This window comes from Gastrolobium bilobum, unplaced genomic scaffold, assembly GCF_033153095.1.
Source record: "Gastrolobium bilobum isolate Gb01-03AN ecotype WA unplaced genomic scaffold, APGP_CSIRO_Gbil_v1 utg16668, whole genome shotgun sequence".
Lineage (NCBI taxonomy): Eukaryota > Viridiplantae > Streptophyta > Magnoliopsida > Fabales > Fabaceae > Gastrolobium > Gastrolobium bilobum.
The window spans coordinates 375,107-397,984 of record NW_026898163.1 but is presented as its reverse complement, the minus strand read 5'-3'; positions in this window follow the sequence as shown (position 1 = coordinate 397,984).

The window sequence follows — 22,878 nt, the reverse complement described above, 5'->3', positions numbered from 1 at the left end:
GGATGAACGGCGGCATGCGCGTGTGTGGTGGACCAAAGCCCACCTAGCTCTTCCCCTTTTACAAAATGTGTAGTGACCCATGGGCCAATTTAAGAGAGTGAGGCGTGAGCTTATAAACTCTTCCACTTTCTACTAGTTGTCCAATGTATGACTTGTTAAAACCCACACACCCCTTCAACTTTCCTTTTCTCTTTTCTTTATTAACCCACTTCTTATTCATAACCAATGGATTATCAATATAAATTCCAACATAGTCATCCCGAACATAGGATCACTTGCAAGAGCCATCTCTGTGCACCAATAAGATTGAATGTCACCATATTAAGGCAACATAAGTAAGACGATCAACTACTATATAAAGAGAGGCTTAGAACCCATATATGATCATCCTATCTATCTAGACTTGAACATATCACTCATCTACTGACTTGAGCATCAAAGTGTTTTGCTGATACCTCCCCAAGTCCCCTACTCAACATCAAGATCGATCTAGCCTTGAACATTCCATCCCATAGAGCATCTCCCCAAGGTTCCATCTCGCAATACCAACCCCAACAAAGACACAAACATCCAGTGGATCATAGGGGTGTTCATCAACCGATCCACACCGATTCAAACCGCGGTGACCGAACCGAAAAATCGATAACCGAAAACCGAAAAAAAACCGCAAATTTTAATTGGATTGGATCGGTTTTCGGATGGGTTGATGAAAACCGATCCAATCCAAACCGATCCAATATATTAATTCCCCTTTATCTACTTGAGACTTTCCCCAACCATAGCTCAAACATTTCTAAACCCAAGACCCATTAACCCATAAACTAAACCCAAGAAAAAACTTAGTCACATCTCATCAACAAAATTTCATCTATATAGAGCTTCATGTTTCAATGCAAAAAAAAAAACTATATTATCGTTTACTGATACTTTTGTATTTCAAAATAAAATAAAATTGGCAAAGCCAATATATACAAAAGATGTTATTTGCACAATAATTATGAAACAAATTTTAGGATTTTCAAAAAACTGAAAACCGATCCATTCCAAACCGAAAAAAATTGGATTGCATCGGATCAGATTTGAAAAAAAATCCAAACCGAATGGATGATTACATGATCAAGCCGAAAGGATTGGATCGGATGAGTTTTGCTTCCAAAACCGATCCAATCCAGACCGCGAACACCCCTAGTGGATCAGGCTTAACCATGTGTGATTTAACTTAATTGTTATTGGATTGATCAAATAATTGTTATATATAGATATTATTTTTCTCATATTATATGAGAGAAATTTTCTTATGCACACACAATATACAATATGGATCCCACTAAATAGAGAAGAGAGAAAAACACAAAGTGGAATCCACATTGCACTTGTGTGTGCTTGAAAAGATTTCTGTTTCATGTAACATGAGAAAAATAATATATATATATATATATATATATATATATATATATATGGATCAGGATCATTTAGTCTTACACCATATCTTAACCGTTGATTTTGGTGCATCCAACAGTTATAATTTAAGAAGTCATACGAATTAATTAATATTAATTAATCAATAATTACACTACAAATATCAACCGTTGATTTCTGTCCAGGGTAGCGAATTTCTACAATTTTGACACGTGGCATTTTTGGTTCTGACGTGGCATATTTCGTTACACCGTGTAGCGAATTATTTGAACACATATTTCGCTACACAGTGTAGCGAAATATGCCACGTGACATTTTGGCAAAATTTACTGTTGGCGTGGCAGTCTGGTAATGTTTTTGGCCAACAGTGGCAAAATGGTCACTGTTCCTGGGAACAAGTGACTTGATATTATTGTCATGCAATCAGTGGCAGACCCAAAAAAATTTCTCTATGTCCGCACATTTAGTGGTGGGGGTTCGGGGGCAGCGCCGCCAAATTTTTTTTTGTAAAAAAAGTTTAAATTAACGCTTGAACCCGCTTATAATGTAGTTGCTTCCATAACAAAGGATGAAGAAATCATGAGAATGGGAAATCATGGGAATGGGTACGTGACAAGGGAGGAAAAATAAGTTTTCTCTAATCAATTTGTGTTACTATGTTGTTTTAATCATCTCTGTACGTTGCTAACTAATATAAGAATAAATATCATTTTTGGTCCCTAACAAAAAATTTGGTCCCCACTTTAGTCCATTACACAAAAAAGAGTCACTTGGTCCCTATGAAATTTAAAGTGGACCTATTTTAGTCTTTTTGAGACTAATGTATGTCTTTTTTGAATTTGTGAGGGACTACGATTTTAATTAAATTGATCCACTTTGAATTTTTTAGGGACCTCCTCGAGACTAACTTTTGATAAGGGACTAAAATGGAGACCATATTTTTTGTTAGGGACTTAAAATAATATTTGCTCCTACTATAAATATTGATCCAAGAGACAAATAATAACCTGCATAACTAAAAAAAAAAAAAAAAATCCAAAATCACATGTGACCCAACGTGGGTCCGCCAGTGCATGCAATAATTTATTAAATTCTATGTAAAATTTGTTGATACTTGTGCAATGATTTTTATCAATTCTTAACAAGTAATTTCTATATTTTTTCTAGAGAAAAAAAATATTATCCTGTGTAAATAATAAACAACGAATGATTTAAAATGCACGTACATTTAATGTTTTTAGACTTTTAAAATTCTTTGAAGTTTTTTTTGCGGGGTTCTACAAATAAGGGTTTTATCTGGGTTTTTTTCACGAGGATTTATAAAAATAGGCTAAAAATTATATTAATTTGTTAAAAAGCAAGAGTAAGAATTTTTAATAATTTTATACATCTTCTAAATAATTAATATTTAAATTATTTTTTCTGTGAACCTAACAATTAAAAAAAAAGGAAACTGTAAAATATTCTAAAAAACTAGCTTAACAATCTTCCTGACTATATCCTGAAAGAGGAGAAAAAAAAATATTGTTTATTTCGTTTCTCAGCTATTTAAGTAATTTAGAAGATTAATTCTAAACCTTAAAAAAACGTTAAATCTTCTTAAAACTCAATCATATATAATCCCACTATCTAATGAAAATATCGTCATCACCAAGGTAATTAAAATCGAGATATTACGTAAAATAGGAAAAATGATAAAAAAAATCGTATAACATAAAATTATAAACATAAAAAATCGTAAAAAATATAAAAAATATAAAAACGTTTGAAATATTAATAAAATCATTTTAATGATTTTTTTTTATAAAATCATAATGATAAATCAAAATTTTAATAACTCTCTAACTAGTACTAAAGATTCAATTATATCATATACCAAAAGATTCAATTACAACACATTAAAAATTGAGAAAAAAAAAATAGAGCAATCGGCTGAATTAATTTCATCAACCTTTAATGCAATCTGAATCTCATTTTTATTACTTTTCAATAAAAAAGTATTTATTCTCTTGGTATTTTGTTCCATTTTAAGATTATTAGCGCTTTTGAGAACGAAATATTATTTCACCTTAATAAATAGTCTACAACTATTATTATTATTATTATTATTATTATTATTATTATTATTATTATTATTATTATTATTTATTAAAATCATTAGAATTGGGTTAATGGTAACTAGCTTGAACATTTTACATAAAATTATGGGTTAATTTATCCAATATGTTATGGTCAAAGTGGTAAGCCATTTGTGACCAGCAAGGGCAGACATGTGTTTGAAATTTAGAATCCTACTGAAGCCATTATTTTAAAGAAGACTTTTTTGGAGTACAAATTGACTTGGGAATTGGAGGAAATGGATCATATTTATCATGACATGATCACAAATATAAATCAGTGGTGTCAAATTTTTAACTAGCTAGTTATTTCAATATTTTTCTCTGATTATTAAAAAAGACATAAGAGAATTGTGACATTAGAGAATCCATTCCCGAAATTAGAGTTTCATTTCATACCTAACCTATTGCCAACAACCATTGAAACGAGGATAAGGACGAACCGTGTCAATATTATTATTTTTTTGAGTAAATATCATTTTTGGTCCCTAACAAAAAATACGGTCCCCACTTTAGTCCCTTACAAAAATAAATTAGTCAGTTAGTCCCTAACAAATTCAAAGTGGACCCATTTAGTTGAAATCGTGGTCCCTCACAAATTCAAAAAAGACCCATATTAGTCCCTCAAAAGGACTAAAATGAGTCAACTTTGAATTTGTCAGGGACTAACTGACTAATTTATTTTTTAAGAGACTAAAGTGGGGACCGTGTTTTTTGTTAGGGACCAAAAAATGTATTTACTCTTATTTTTTTATGTACAGAATTCTTACATTGTTTATATTTATTCCACATGCGATTCTTTTATTCAAACTCATGTTTACATTTAAATTCTCAAAAATTCCTTTTATTTTCTTTTTCATATTAATATGCTTTCCTAGTCTATATTCTGTTAAATATTAGTTTTCAACAACAACAACAATAATAATAATAATAATTTACTTACAACATAAAGGACACAGCGGCTAACATAAATTGTACCCTTGATTTAGACCGTAGTTATAAACTGAGCAGCCATTATTATTTTATCAGAAAACATTTTCTCATTTCGTAGAAAAGTTGTTTTTTCTTATATTTTTTGATTTTTGTGTAATTTTATTTTTTTTTATAGATGTGGGCCCACATAAAATGTGTGAGAAAACTCTCTCCCACCGCATGAGAAAATCGAAATCCTTATTTTATATATGAACAAAGGAAATTTTGCTGAAAAGAAAAAAAAGGACATTTTGGATTTTTCCCGGATCGGAACCATGGTCTGCTTCCACCGAATTTTTAAATTGATTGGCCCTACCTTCGATGGATGGATTTTTTTTACATTTGATAAATTTTAATATGCATCCAAACGCAGAGACCCAGCTGGTATAAGCAATTTTAATTAAGAAATGGAGCTTGTTTGTCTTGGACACGTTTTGACAATAATTTGCATTAAATATGATGTGTTATATCAAACGTTATATAAATTGATCTATTGCTATCTTTCCCATTAGTCATTGCAGGCAGATTCATCGAAAATATAATAACGCACGAAATAAACAAAATGGAGATGGATTACATTTTAGCCATGTTATTATCACGAGTCCAAATAACTTAAGTCTCTATTGTTTGATAAGAGTTTTCGTTAACCACAAATTGTATTTATTTATTTTGGTAAACAAATTGTATTTAATTATTACAAGTGAATATATATACATATATTGTGTGTGCGCGTGTGTATTCAAATAATAGTAAATAGTTATTAAATATATAACAATCACTTGTATCTAATTAAGTTGTCGGCAACACGTAATGGATTGATGTTTGATTGCAAAATTGATTGCGAAAACATCAACTTTGAAGATCATACAAGCTGAAGTTGTGTATTGTTACACACTTCTTTTATAATGGAATGATTCGTCATGAGGAAATGTACAGTATTACTTAATGATTTCATTATTTTGATTACTTTTTTTTTATTTTTTATTCAATGTGCATGTCATAAGGTGGCAAAAATACCGAAGATAGAAAGTTTTATACCACTATTCCCATCTTGTCATGTCATTGTTGAGTACTGATTTGGAAATTAAGCCGAGCTTTTTTTTCTTAAAAACAAAAACATTTTAAAAAATTTATAAATTTGAATTTTTAATCAAATAAATAATCATAGAAGACGTGAAAATTGAAAATTGAAATTTTATTGTACAGTATTATATATTAGCAAGCCTTAAAATGTCACATGTGCCACGTTCAAATAACGCAGAAGGTGAATTTGTTGCTAGGTTGAAAATATTAAGACCATTTACCAAACCTTGATTGTGTGAAAAATTTATAATAGCGGGTGAAATTTTTTTTATTAAATTTATATGTATATTTTTTACCTGAATCAATGTTTGTGCAAGACAACAGAAAATCCAAGTTTTTTTTTTTTTTTTGTATATTAGTCTATAACTATATATAATGTTGATTTCGTAAAAAAAAACATTTTTATTGACAGTTAGTTTTCTTTAAAAATCAAAGTTATCTGATGGCTGTCAGAGAGCCAATGATATATAGTATTGAGGAAAGATATTCTAACTACCAAAAATATGTACTACCAACTCACTAACTCCACAATTATCATTGGATCAAAGAGAGATAATGTTGAAAAGTTTTTTAAGATAGAGAAAATATTGATCCAATGATGATTATGGAAGTAGTGGATTGATAGTAAATTTTTCTAGCAGTAAGAATATCCCCACTCGTAGTCTTTAGCTTAAAAATCATATATTTTTCTGTTCAATTTTTACCAGTTATTTCTTGTGAGTTTACTTGATGCTTGCTATCTGTGTCACTCTCTTTATGACTATTTAAATTGCTTCCAATTTTATGTTCAGTTCGGTTCTGCTTGTTATCAATTATGTGTTCTGTTTCTGTTCTGTGTCCCTTTACTTAGGTTGTATCTATGAATGAAGTACATTTCAGTTTGTCCTTTCTTCTCTCATAGCTTGAAATGAAGGTGTTGAGTACATTTTTTAGATACCTCATACCTATTAATTCCACAGCTAGTATGTGTCTGTTGTTACTAATTAATTTGATTGTATCTATGTTTTGTAATTTCTGGTATGTATGTCAAGTAGTCCACTATAGTTCTCCCTGTTTTGTACTATATGATGAACACTGAACTTCTGATTTGTGTCAAACTTTTATTATCATTCGGATATAAATGGTGGAAAGCATGGTTGTTCTTCCATAGGAAACATGCTGAACAGACAACATGGTCACTAAAAAGTTCTTTGTCAATCTTAAATTTTACAAGGTCCCCTCTAAGTGATCTCAAATCATTTTCCTTTATTCAAGTTCAATCAAGTTAATTTGATAGGTGTGGACTTATTAGTATGAACTCTCTTATTATAATGCATGATTTTAGCTTTGTCTTCTATTTTGAAACTTGCAGATTCTCAGGTTTTGGAGTCCTATGGAAAACCAGTTTCATGCAATAGAATCTCATTGCAGTAACAACTAGCTAGCGGATTAGAAAAATTTCAGCGACTCCAATAGGTGTCTGTCCAATAATTTCACTTATGATGTTCCTGAAAGTTCCTATTCTGTGAGATAAAGTAATGTATAATTTAATAGGATGTGACCTTTTGTTGCATAAAAAAATTGTGATTATAGATGGTGATGTCAGCAATAAAAAACTTGAGCAGTTCATACAATGTGGTCAATTAGACTTGAGCAGAACGAGTAGGCTGAAAACATTAGTATTAGTATGATAGTTAGTTGCAATACCTATTATGAATAAGTTTACCGTTTCACCTTTGAAATCTATGTGCAGGACTTAAAGATTTTTATAGTTACTTTGAATATCTTCAAGATAGAAAACACCACATTTGGCATATGGTTAGCTATCCGTGTTGAAGTTATGGTCCATATCTTGGACAACCCAAGCCCAAATTATGGAAATGACAAGAATCTAAAAACAATTGGTAGACAAATCTGAAGGAGTCACTAGAACTATGTAGTTGTACTCGAATAATGTGGGAAATTTGGTATGATGATTTTTCTAGAAATCCGGGTGAGGCAAATTTGTTTTCAACTCAGGAAATTAAAAAAATTTAGAAATTTATTTTTTCCCTCATTCTATTTTACACATGATATTCTCAAACGAAAATATCATCGGATACATAATATTTTTATTTTCCTATAGCATCAGTAAACTTAATCCAATATTCCTGAAAAAAATTTGAACCTAACAAATGCCTTTTCGATCAAAGAAAATATTTCATTTGCCAAGTGGCCCTAAAAAAAAATCTAAGGTAGAGTCCAGTGACGGAGCCACGCACAATTTGGATATGGTTTCGGCCCGGACTAAATTTTAACAAATTAATCTTATTATATATAATTAATTATAATTTGGCCCGGGTTAAAATTGTAATTTAGCTCGGGATATAATTTGTAATTTGACCCTATCTAAAATTTAAAATATTTTTGGTAAGAGATATTGGTAAATTGTATTAGGTTATGTGTTCAATTTCCATTTGTATAAAAAAAATATTTTTAGTAAAATTAAAAAATATTTAATAAAATTATAATTCTTCTTGATGATGCCTGCTCAGATACTCTGTATTTAATACAATTTAAATATATTACGATATAAACTAACAAAAATTAAACAAAATAAATACACATATAACTTTTTATCCCGATTTCAAATTGAAGCCTTGGCTCCATGGAGTCCGTGAAAAACTGCCGGCTATGTAAGCCTATAAATACGGGACAAATATTAATTTATTGTTTTTTAAATATAAAATTACGAATTTATGGCTGTTTTAAAAATAATTACACATTTATTGCACAATATTACGCCCAATCTGGACGTCACCAATCACGTCTAAATTAGGCGTCACTAAAGAGGCAGTCACGCCTAATTTAGGCGTCACTCATCATGTGTTGACACGTGTCATATTTTTTTTCCAAAAACAAATTAACAATTTAATCATAAAACTTCTGAAGGCCATAACTTTTGACTCGGGTATTCAAATCAGATGATTCTTTTTTTGATTCTACATAACTTTTCGAGATCTACGCAATGACATCTCATTTGACATATTTCAATTCTTACAAACACAATTATAAGAGCGATTAAACCCAGAAGTCTTTGAGTTCTGAGTTTGTTATTTAATATAAAAAAATAAATAAAAATTTGGTTTGTGATTTAAATTAAAAATAAAAATAAAAATAATTATTAATAAGGAAAACAAAATAAAGATTCGATTTGTGATTTAAACTTAAAAATCAATTTGAAAAATCTGTATTAATAAAGGAAATAATTAAATAAATATTCTAAATCTCTAAGGAAGAAGGATTTTATTTTTGAAAAACATTCATAAGCCATCATTAATTTCAGACCACGAATAATAAACCAGAATCTTATAGCATTAATCATTAATTTTTTTAAAAAAATCCTTCTTCCTTAGAGATTTAGAATATTTATTTAATTATTTCTTTTATTAATACAGATTTTTCCAAATGATTTTTGAGTTTAAATCACAAATCAAATCTTTATTTTATTTTCCTTATAAATAATAATTTTTTTATTTTTTATTTAAATCACAAATAAATTTTTTTATAATAAAAATTTAAAAAAAGTTTTTTTTTTTAATTTTAATCAAAAATCAAATCTTTATTTATTTATTTATATTAAATCACAAACCCAGAATAACTCAGAGGCTTCTGGGTTTAATTGCTCTTATAATACCATTCTTTCAAATTTAAATTGTGTTTGCGAGAAATAAAATATGTCAAATGAGATGTTATTGCGTAGATTTCGAAAAGTTATGTGGAATCAAAAAAGAATTACCTGATTTGGATACCATGAGTCAAAAGTTATGGCCTTCAGAAGTTTTACGATTAAATTGTTAACTCTTTTTTTGGAAAAAAAATATGACACGTGTCAACACCTGATGAGTGACGCTTAAATTGGGCGTGATTGCTTCTTGAGTGACACCCAATTTAGACGTGATTTGTGACGTCCAAATTGAACGTGATATTTTCAAAATTGTCATAAATTCATAATTTTTTATTTAAAAAATAATATATTAATTTTTTTACCTATAAATAGGCATTGTCACCAAAATGCATTGCAAGTTAACTATCCATCTAATGTAAACGACAATTTGCCTACTGTCTAAAAATTCTACTCACCATTTCTCTGTTTCCTTGTCATTCAAAATCATAGCTTTTTGTACTTAAAAGAAAAAAAAAACATCATAGCTTTTCTTTGTCTAATGTGTAAAAGTCATTATTCTCTTTTATGCACCTTGTCTCCTCCTAAATAATATTAGCCACATTAAATCAAAAGTTATTCTCTCAACACTGCATCTATTTACGTCTCTTACTATTTGTTTTTTAAAAAAAACTATAAATCCATAAGAAAAAAATTAAAATATTTGCTATTAAAAAAAAATTAAAATATTTCTATTTTAAAATTATTTTAAAACTAATTACGAGTATGTAGCATTTATTCATGCCTAAAATGGACAAGACAATTCACGTCCAAAGCATGTGTGAATTGCACATAATTCATGCCCAAATTAGACGTGATTAGTCATGCCCGGGCCAGGCATGAATGCCTTGGCCTATATAAATCCCAAAATTTTCACTTTCATACATTTTCTCTACCTTCTCTCTAAAATTGTTCTATGACTTCTCTCTAGATTTTTGTGCAGCGAAGCCCTGTCAGACAAATAAGTCTTCATATCTGGTATATTTATTTTTTAAATACAGCAGTAGATATGTTATACTAGTGACCTAGGAATTTGTACATATAATATGTTATTCTAATGACCTAGGAATATGTTAAACTAGTGTCCTAAGAATATGTTAGTGACTTTTGAATATATTAGTGACTTAGAAATATATTAGTGACTTATGAATATGTTTGAGACCTACAAATTGGTAGTGACCTAGGAATATTTTATACATGTAATTTAATATATATTTTAACCCTTGGTTTAGGCATGTAAATTATTTGAAAATGAAATTAATGATACCAATTAATTTGTAATTGTGTATAGTACATTATTATGGCTGACTCGTCATTTTCAAGTCACCTCGGTCTACATCTGATACCGAGCTCGAGCCTTCGGATCCCACGACACACGTGCTTCCAGGACCATACAGGTGGGGAGTACTTCGAAGGCGCACGCAGCGCACACATGTTTCACAGGCTATGAGGAACGAAGAGAAGGTTCGCCAGTGCAAGAATAGACGCAATAGGATGCAGGGGAACCATCTCCTGACGATATTCCCGACATTGTGGCAGACTACCTGTCACAGGCTGGCTTCCTGCATGTCGTACGCATGCGACATATTCAGATATGCATATAAGAAAGTAATTGATTAGAATATTTTAATTTTAATAACAAATGTGAAAAAATTAGTGTACTTGACAGTTTCGTTTATTTTTATTTTTTGTCTGCATTTATTTTAGATTGATCCAAAGCTGATCAGTGCTCTGGTAGAGAGGTGGAGACTAGAGACACATAATTTTCACATGACGTAGGGCGAGATGTGTAAGAACCCGCACCTTTTATTAAGGAATTTAATTAATTAATTATAAGATTAATGAGATAATTCCATAATTGACCCTAATAACTATGAGAAGGCTTAAATAATTATGGTAGTTGGTTAATAATGTGGAAAGTCTCTTTTCTGACGAAAAGTGCAGATACCGATTCTGCCTCACGATATAAAGGCGTATCGATGAAGTATCTCAGAAAATTATGAAAATTATGTATATGTCACTAGAATAATATATAGGGCGAGCATAACAAGTTTCAAGTTAAAATAATGAGATTTGGTGTCAGAACAGATACTGGCTAAGTAAAAGCGCGTACCGAAAAAGTGCTGCGAAAAATAAAATAGAAATATGAAAAATCTTAGAAAAATGTCTAGGTTCAGAATCCAAAGTTTGTGATTAAAATGTTAAGCGTAGCTATTAGTGCTAATACAGTGTGCTTAAACTTAAATCGCCTATATATACTCCTTTTGCACAAAACCCTAGGCCATAATCAGCCTCTCTACGTGGGTTCTGAGTGTGTGCTGCTGCCACCCTCTTCCGTGGTCATTCTTGCATGTTAAACCTCTCAAGTCACCTCTTTTTTCCATTGATTCTTCTCTTTTATACATTGTAAACACTTAATAGAGTGTTTTGTGAGGGTAGAGTCGGCCATTTTCTGCGTTTTGTTCTTTACTTAGTGGTGGTTTGGGGCTGCCACTTTGATTGGGTGTTGTGGAAGCCATTGTCTTGGCTTTTGGAGCTTCAAGGAGTGATCTTTGAAGGGAAATAACCATCTTTGAGGTGCCAAATTCGTGGCTTGGTGTTGCTGCACTGTGGAGTGACATTGGGAGCTCCAAGCCACTGCCTTTCCCCTGTCTTGGAAGCTTGGTATGCATTTCTCAACTTGAAGCATGAGTTTCTTTGATAAATATCAAGCCTTGGCATGCTTAATAAGATGAACAAGTAACCAACATGATAACTGGTCTAAAGGGGCTTAAAGATGCATGCTTTAACATTCTAAAGTGTTAAAAATGGAACCTTGAGAGTGATATCTCGCGAAATGCAGAAACTACATTTTGTCGCGAAATATCCGGATATGGGGTTGGAGATGTCCGGATATGACCTCGACAAATATCCGGATATTCTGGGAATTTCGAGACAGTGACGGTTCTGTTCTGACAGAAATGTATTATGGGTTCATGAACCCATGTTTGGTTAAGTGAACCTCTGGCATAATTAATCTAAGTCAGAATCAAAGTGATTAAGGGCTTATGGCTTTATGAGAAGCCTAAATACATGAAACGTAAAAGGAAAGCGTTGTCTTTATGTTATATGCTTGTAGATTATGATTGTTGATATGATTGCTGATCTAAAACAGATTTTGATTCTGCTGTTTGTGGAGTTTGAGCTGGTTGGACTCTTGTTTGGATAGTTAGCTTGCGAGGTAAGCTTTCGTGTCCTCGGTTTAGCCATTGCTGGTTCCACCATACCCCATGGGGGAATGGTTTATATGCATGATGTGTTTTTATGTATTGATTTTGAAATGCTGTGAGCTGTTATGTGCAAGTGCTTATAATATACATGTGTTGTTCCACATAGACGGTAAGCCTGTGTATGTATGAGACATGCCATAGGGTGATTCTGTGAGTGGGTGTGTAAGTAGTGACTTGCACTAATGTAAGTAATAGACGTATGTAAATCCTGCATTTCTCTGGCCAGTAGAATAGTTGACACACATGACATGATTATTCTGCTGCATTGCACTGGTTCTGGAACATATATTATATTACTGCTTTTGGAACTTATATTGCACATGTAAGTGAGCTTGTGGTGGATAAATCCTTGAGGACGCCTTGCCTTACTGAGATTTCTGTTTAGAGATCGCACCACACATTTGGGGCACATTTTCAGGTTCAGGTAACTCGGGGGTTGAGACCTTGGGCGGCAGGAGGCCGGAGCTGATGTGAAAGGCCTGCTGTTATACTTTTATGCTTGGCTGCTGACATACTTTATGTTATTATTATGGTTTTGTTGCTGAGACTCTGTTGGTCTTGTTGTCTTATTTGGTGAGCATGGGGGGTTGTCCATGCCACATTGATTGACTATGTCTTATTTTAAATGTGAGTTATATTAATGTATCAGGAATATGGTCCGGACTACGTGTTGTAGTTCCGTGACTTAGATACTCACCTATTTATGTTATGAGGTTATTCAGTGTAGTTAGCTGTTTATTTGTAATTACATACAAGCAACATTTTGAGAGTGATTAAGTAATCAACTTAGTTAATAATAATGACGCCATAATTGAAAAGAAAAAGTTATTCCGCATTTTAACTAAGCGTTGCTTAATACGATGACATGATAACAAACCGGGTATACACAGGGTGTTACAAGATGACCATCACGTTGCAAGATGTGACGATTATCTCGGGATTGCCGACTGACGGGAAAGTGGTCACTAGAGGTACATCTTTGAACTGACGGTGTAACGCCTGACAACTTGCAATGATCAATGACTGTCCCCACACACTAACACGAGACTTTTCAACGTGCTTTGTCCTCACTCAGCTCGCACACTTCCCGGTAAAACTTTCCAGGAGGTCACCCATCCCATAATTGCTCCAAGTCAAACACGCTTTACTGTGGAGTTCTTCCATTCCGGGCTACCGAAAAGTAGATGCATCTTGTTAGTATAGGTAGTACCAATCCAACTGTACCGTCCCATACCAGCACAGTCTCTGGAATCCCTCTTTCGGGTGTTGATTCGATTCATTCGTGTATCCCCGTCGCTGGAAGCCTGCCAGGAGCAGCTCCTTGTCCATGCCCTTTCGCACCGGCGATCAATCCCTGTCCTCGTCAGCGCCCAGATGTTACAGGCGAGCCGTATGCCATGAGGTATTTAGTCATGCTCCAATCGAGGCTGATCTCCCTTTTGGGGATGTGAAGCTCTCGTACTTAGATAGACTCTATTTTTCATTAGGGTGCATTTGCTGTTCATCCAGAGCAGGTTATATTTTTTACTAAGTCGCACATTTCGCGTATGTTGGGATCATGACTCCTTTGCGACAGATCGGGAGGTAGCGTTGCTGTATGTCGATATATTGCATTGCTTGCAGGAGATTTTGGAGAGATTGGATAGTAAAACTGGGGGTCGGCTGTTCTCGCACATTTGTTTAGACAGTTGTACGAGCTCACTGACCCAGACAGATCAGACATGGGTGGGTGCCATATTCTACTTCAGATATGGGTGTGGCTCAGATTTCCACCTATTGCTCCCCCTCTTCCTCAACTTACTCACCGGAGTGGCACTACGGGCACCGGTATGTGTCATTTGTATATGTTCATTCATTATCTTTTTTATTACAAATTATCAATACTTTTTATGCTTAATTTGGACAACAGGTTTAATGGTTTAGCCCACTTTAAACCACAGAACCAACTTTTATAATGACTCTAGACACGCTATGTAGGGACGAGGTATGTTATATTTTTGGATTAATTATTATTATTTTGACTGGGTGGTAGATACTTAGTGTGCGTTTATTTTTTATTTTTTTGGTAGGTGGTTTGGCAGCCATACGGCGACTATCATTTCTTAGATGCATCTGCACAAGAGCGATATTTGTGGTTGGCTAGGACACCCGTCATATATTTTCACACGGTTGGGTACTGCCAACCAGATAGATACATGAGATAGTTTGGTTTGGACAGCCAATACCATTGAGGCCTAGAAAGATCAAAGGGGTTCATGATCACACGTTTCAAGGTAAATGGCCTGATAACTAGGCAGTTAAGCTGAGACCATTCATACATAGATGGGAGATCAGGGAGCAACTCATAGGTCCGAAGCACTAGTATCCTCAGCAAGAAGATGATCTTCCATTGCGATATTTTCTTCATCGTCATCATCACTATCGTCTTCCATAACCCAGGCAGGGTCATTTTCTCCTTCCATAGACAGATTAACAACTGAAGCAACAAATGATGATGCATTATGTGCAAAATTGAAACCAACTGACCTCATGGGTAAAGCAACATCCTCTGCTTCGGTAATATCCACGTACAACTCTAAATTTTTTTCCTTAACTGGTTGAAAAATTCTCCAATTACCATTTCTACGTCTTCATCGCACACAACTTGCATATTAATGTATTGTGATTCTCACCATATTCTTGCAATGACCACATTGATAGATTGCTTACCTTCAAGAGCTAATTTTTGACGAATTTTTTGATGTAGTTCGTTAACTGTTGAGTTGCGCATGATGCGTGTGTAGGAAATCTTAGATTTATCCGGAAGCGGTTTAGGACCTAGTACATTGGTATGCTTACCGAATCATCCTTGTTTCACAATTACCTCTCGGTGCGCAGGTCTCGTGTAGAATCTTCCCTTGTAGGATTTCTCTTCACGAACAGCTCACCTCAGCGCCGCAGCACGAACAACCTCCTTGAAGCTGGACTGTGGCAGATCTTCCAAACTATCTCTCGAGGAGGAAGGGGAAGTGTGTGGGCACTCGTTCAGATGATGAACGTCTGCCTCTTTGATTTGTTTCTGATGATCTGTTCACCTTGGAGGCACAAGAGGAGAAAACTATGAATATATACGCTTAGGTCTTAGACATAACTCAACCCTAAGCCTCATGGGCTCAAGTGTCACTGAAGCCCAATAGGACTTTAGTGACCAAAAGAGCATATAACCAACAATCTCCCACTTGCTCTTTAAGATACAAACTTGAGTTCGTAAACCCAAGGCCATGTAGCCCATAAGCTATCATCATATGATAATATACCCTATCCCTTGTCTCGAGCTAGCCTGGGGACCTACCATTTGTCATTGATCAAGGCTCCTGATAATCTTTGAAAGATTATCTAATTCGGCGCTACTCCACTAAAAGCCCGAACGTGAACTCCAAGATTAATGACCTTTATAACATGAATATGCATCGCCCCTTTGTAGAATGTCTATAATTGATTGACAAGTTTTCTGTAACTCAATCAATTATTTATTCCCTTGACTATGATAGTTTCTCTAATGGATTACATGCACTGGCCAGTGTCTTTAATATCCAAGTACCAAAACATATCAAGGGGACATATCCTACAAATTCCATGTTGTTTATCTCATAAATACCGATAATCAAATAATCTCACTCCCAAAATACCGAGTTATTGCCGTCAATAGATCGAACCTCACCCGTTGGTAAATCAAAGAATGAAAACTATTTGATTACCTATTTATAATAAACTCAGGATTAAGAGCAATCACATAACTATAGTTAACTGGAGATTTGATACCTTATGACAGAAAAACAACCTTAATCAAATCTCTCCTTGATCCTTTCAATGTGAATGTTAATTCACACCAATATACCAATGATTCGGACAAAATCATTTCATAAAATATTGCAGCCTGAATAAAGTGCCCAACTTTATTTAACGGTTGTGACTTCATTCATCAATTGTGAAAACCTATGATCATGTCCTCCATGAACGTATCCATATGATCATATACTCCACAATTTGATCCGGACCTTTATGTTTGTAAATAGTGCGCAAAATAAATAAATAAAACCTTATTTATGAAATTCAGAAAATTATTTTATTGTTTCATCGTCTTACTCCAAGAGCACAATGAAACCAATAACTCTCACTTGCTTAATGCAAGTCTGGGATCCTCCTAAGACCCAAAGAAGTAACATGCCTCTCAAACACAAGTTCAGGCAAACTCTTAGTAACTGGGTCTGCAAGATCCACCTCTAATGCTATCTGAGTTTAGTGCAAAACTCATAGCACGAGGTTGATTTTCTTGAGTCAATATCCACTTGAAATAACTGAATTTTTGAAAACTCAGCTTTTCAAGACTCCCACTAGAATATACCAGCATATAATCTCTCGTTCTCCAAAGATACTTGAGTACATGCTTAACAATAATCTAGTATTCCTCTAGGTTCAAAATGGTACTATCTCACTACTCCCACTGCGTGACAGATGTCTGGTTTAACGCCCAACATGATATGCGTGAGTTTACCTTTGCCAAATCATAAGATATCTTGCTCATGCATTCTTCCTTCTTAGAAGTCTTTGGTCACTCCTTAGGAAGATGAATTCCACATCTGAGAATTATAATTCTTCTCTTAGAATTCTCATGTTGAATTTTGGCAAGAGTTTTGTCAATGTAAGTAGCCTGAGGTGATGTCAACAACTTATTTTTCCGGCCTCATAAGAGTTTTATACCAAGAATATAATTGGCTTCCCCAGTACTTCCATACCAAAACACTAACTTAGCCAACTCTTTATGCTTGATATTACCTCCACATTGTTTCTAATAAGGAGCATATCATCTACATAAAGTACCAGAAAAACTACTGTCTTCCGTTGGATGCTTTACATACAAATACACATCATTCATCAAGGTTCTCTCAAAATCAAAATTTTGATAACCTGATCAAAACTGATGTTTCAAGACCTAGATGCTTGCTTAAGTCTATGAAATAGACTTTCACAACTTGCATACCGTGTGTGTTCTACCCATTTGCTATAAACCCTTTTGGTTGTTGTATGTAGATATCCTGACATCCAACTCCCAAAATGAAATCTCATAATTGAGACTTATAGCAACTAAGAGAATCTGGATAGACTCAAGCGTGGCGTCTGGAAAAAATTGCCTCCAAGCTAGCTTTGAAGGTTTTCACCTTCCTGTCCATCCTCTCTTTGCCTTTTATGTCCACATGCACCTTGTGGGTTTTACCCCTCATAGTGTCTTTACTAGGACCGAACGGAGTTGAAATACAAGTATTTCATCTCATTGTTCATAGCCTGAGCAACACTTGATCAACAACATCTTCTAGTGCATTATCGTAACTAGTAGGATCAATGTCACTCAACAAGAAACAACTTGAGAGTTAACAAGGTTTTCTCCCACTACGAATGTACTGCACTAGACCTTGTGTATTTATAGGTAAAACAAAGAGTGGGTCAAATGATGGATCTTCAATTTCTTGAGGATCTGCTTATCCTTGATATTGTTCCTTTCCATGTGATACTAATATTTCTACTAGTTTCACTTATATATTATCATGTTGAATTTCCAATCATGGTTCTCTTGTTTGTTCACTTAGAGATATATCTATCCCCTCTTGAACAATCAAGGGAACAGTGGATGAAGCTTCTAGAGATTCTGGAAATTCTTGATCTGAGATAAATCTCATCAAGAATAACCTAACTTCAGAGCTTATAATTTCTTATCTAGTCCTCCTTTAAGAAAATCATGTGAGTGCTCACTTAGATTATCTTGTCCTTAAGACTAAATAAGAAATCATCCCTAGTTCTCTTAGGGTAGCCAAAAGATATGCACTCTTCCATACAAGATTCCATCTCATTTGACTGCTGTTGTAGGACGTGTGCCATAGCACCCTAAATCCGAATATGGTTTGATCTGGGCTTGCACCCTTTCTATAATTCTTTAGGTGTCTTTACAACAAACTTTGACGGAATCAAGTTAAGAAGGTACATTTCCTTCTCTTAGGCATCTCCCTTGAACAACATTGGCAAAGATGAATAACTGAACATGATCTTCACCAAGTCTAGAAATGTTTGATTTTTGCATACTGCAACTTCATTCAACTAACGCGTTCTTAGAGTTCACAGTTACAAAAACTATCCCCTCTTAAATCAGGTAAGACCTGAACTTACCAGACAGGTAGCCAAATACTTTAGTAGACCAAAGTGTTTTGATTTGAACACCTACATGCTTTTCTGCCTCAGTCTTAAACCTCTTGGAAATTTCCAAAAGCTTTAGACGTATAGCGCATTTGGTTCATCTGTCCAAATCCAGAGTAAACATTCATATAATGAAGTACACATCACCTCTTCTGGTCTGAACGCTAAGTGGTCCACATACTTTAGTATGTACCAGTTCCAGTTGAATAGTTGCGCAAACCTTTTTGGCCCTTGTAGGATTGCTTGGCCATTTTACCTTCCAAATAGGACTAACATGTAGCTGTTAGTTAAAAGATTCTTGAACTTTCAGTCCCTCTTTTAACTAAAACATATTTTCTACTTGAGATAATGTGACTTAATCACAAAGGCCAAAGTTGTTTCATTTGAAACTTTTATTTCTTTGGTGAAAATTCTTGTTCATCATCCTTTCCATTCAACATAACAAATTTAAAAAAAAAAAGGTATAGGACATAGGTAATAAAAACTATTTAAACAATGTACCAGAACAAAACAAGATGAAGATGAACTTCGAAATGTAACTGAGGAATCAATTGCATTGTCAACCCATGTTTTAATCAAAACAACTAACAATAATTGAATTTCTCTTGAAATCTGGAACAAACAAACAGTCACCCAAAACCATAGTCTTATAAATAACTTGTCCTACTGCAAATGCAGACACAAGTTCCCATTTTCAAGCTTAAAATATCTATGTCCATTGCTAACAGGCATGCCATGTTTGAACTACTACAAAGAGTAACAAACATAATCAGTGATTCCTGAATCAATAATTCATTCACTGATCAGGCCTTGATATGCCCATGTCAGGTTCTTTTCATCTCTTTTGGGCAAGTTTTCTTTCAGTCTGCACTTGAAGAACTTGCCTTGCGGCTTCTTCATAGCAACTGGTTTGACAACTGATAACCAAGTCATTTTGTTCTTGTTACCACCCTTGGGTTTCCCTTTGGATTCAACAAGACTCTTAGCAAAACCTGCACCGACTGCATTCTGTCTAGCAGAGCTGCTAGACGCAGCTAACATGTCATTAAGAGTCTGAAGCATTTCTACTCCACTCTTAATCATGTACACTTGCTTCTGCAAGTATTTGGAAAGACTGACAATAATATAGCAGCGAACTACCATATCTGCCCTTTCCCAATATGAGAAATGCATCTTAGTTTCCTTAGACGCATTCTCTGCAGGTTGCTATGGCCCTCGCATTGTCAGGACAAATTTTAGCTTCCATGTTTTAGAATAATATCAAAAATTTGCTTTTCACTTATTCATAGTTGGTACCATCTAGAGGTTTTCGACTCAAAATCATTTCTAAGATATTTTCTGAAAAACATATAAAGCACACAATTACAAACAAATAATGCAATAAACAAACGAAGTGCAAGTAGATTCTCATAACTACTCTTGTTTATTGTTAAAAATCCTTCAGTTTATCTTTACAAGGCTTACGATGGGCAAGTCACTTGTAAAAATCAAAATTGTTATTTGGGCCTTCAGTGCCGTTGCCAGAGCCTCAATGGGGGGGGGGGGTTAACAATTTTACCAAAGTTGAACGTAATTAACCATTGTTTAATTTCAAAATTATCCTTAGAGTCTAAGCATTGCCGACGATGGGCCGTACAATACTTTACTAAAATTTTGAAATTATTAAGATTTAATCTAGTGAAATCTGATTATCCTTATCCGATGGGGCTTCAGCGATAACCATTTCACTAATAAACCCACAAATGGAGCCCGCAGGTTTTAAAATTAATTAATTTTTAAAACCTTCACCCATTCAACATTTTTGTTTGAGAATTTTCATAAGCCCAGTCGAATTCATTGTTTAATTTCAAAATTATCTTTAATAACTTAGTATTATCGACGATGGGCCGTACAATACTTTATTAAAATTTTAAAATTATTAAGGCTCAATAAAATCCAATCATGCTTATCCGTTGGGGCCTCACATGATTATTTTATTGATAGGCCCACAATGCGCCTGGAGGTTAAATTAATTTCTTAATTTAAATCTCCTCCCATAGATATTTAAGTCCAATCTAATAAAATCCAATCATGCTTATTCGATGGGACTTTACATGATTATTTTATTAATGGTCCTATAATGCGCTTGAAGATTAAATTAATCTCTTAATTTAAATCTCCTTCCATTCAACATAAGCAACATTTTCTAATTTCCAAGAATTATTTAATTGAGAGTATCCTTTGTTTGATTTCAAAAACTATATAAGTAAGAGCGTCGATAAACGTGCACTAAGCTTAACATAATTTTGAAAGCATTAAGGTCCTGAAATCCGGTCACTTTACGTCAGCGTGTGCTCCAAACAATCATGATACATGAAGGTTGTATGCAGCGTGTGTTATTCCATGACAATTTCAGAAAACCCACAAATTACTCGCAAAATAAAAGAATTCTCTTAGGAAATTTTCTCTAATTATTTTTCTAGATTTAAATCATCCAAATAGCTGACTTAATTATTAATCTAGATTGCAACAATCATAATAATTATCATTTATGAGGATAATTTGAAATCAAAATAATTTCCATAACGATTATTTGTCTTGATGTTAATTATCCAAAATTAATTAATTCAATTATTAATCTAGATTTTTAATAAAAATCATAATAATTATTAATTAATTTCTTAGGATGATTTAAAATCAAAATAATCCCATAATAACTATCATACTAGTCGCTGAAGACATAATAGCTATTATGCTCATGCAATCATACAAGTTATGCAACAATATGGCACCACCTATTCTATATGGCATGTTATCGCAATAAAGCATGTTATCAATCATATAATTTATACCAATCAATAAAAGCATTAAATAATAAATCATAATTACTTTAATCCATGACATTCCTATTTTAAAGAAAATAAAAAAAAATGTTACAACTTTGGAATTCAAATTTCGCCTAGCCCATAGTATTTGTCACAAGCCCCTTTAGGGTTTCCATGGGCCCAAAGCCTAAAGACCCAATCCTTTGGCGAGAAACCCTAGGACGCGAAAGAGGAACTCTAGCCGTCAGGTCTGCCGTGCCGTCACCCGAAGTCAAATCAGACTGAAACTCCAGGGGAAGGACCGCCACGTACAGAAGAGTGCACCGCCGCCGGTACCACCCAAAAAGGTGGCCGGACGCTCCCTCACTCTCCCATTCTTTGCCGGAGAGTGGAGGCCACTCTCAGACGCTTGTGGAGGAGCGTGGAACCTCCGATGGCGGTGATCCACCCGCCGTTGCGTTCGTCTTTCCGTCCTCTTTCCAACCATATATAGATCGCCCCATTCCGAGATCGTTAAGTCCTCGAAAAGTCTCCAACAGTGCTGACTGCGCATCTTCCTCGCGATTTCTCGATCTTGAACTTTTACAAAATATTGAAAAAATACAGAGAAATTCCAAAAATAAACAAAAACAGCAAAGATGAAACCTAATCATATGGGATTAGCCTCCTTGTTACAAATCGAGAAATACACGAGAGACCCTAATCATGGATTAAAGCATTTTTACCTATTAAAATTTAAACTTTTATGAAAATGAATTATAAAATACACATGCTAGATTCATACCATAATCCTAGAACCCTAGGTGCCACATTTCAAGAAGCAAAACTAATTACATGAATAGTGAAACTAGATTCACATACCAATGTACAACCAAGGCTCTGATACCAATTGTAGGAAATCTTAGATTTATGCGGAAGCGGTTTAGGACCTAGTACATTGGTATGCTTACCGAATCATCCTTGTTTCACAATTACCTCTCGGTGCGCAGGTCTCGTGTAGAATCTTCCCTTGTAGGATTTCTCTTCACGAACAGCTCACCTCAGCGCCGCAGCACGAACAACCTCCTTGAAGCTGGACTGTGGCAGATCTTCCAAACTATCTCTCGAGGAGGAAGGGGAAGTGTGTGGGCACTCGTTCAGATGATGAACGTCTGCCTCTTTGATTTGTTTCTGATGATCTGTTCACCTTGGAGGCACAAGAGGAGAAAACTATGAATATATACGCTTAGGTCTTAGACATAACTCAACCCTAAGCCTCATGGGCTCAAGTGTCACTGAAGCCCAATAGGACTTTAGTGACCAAAAGA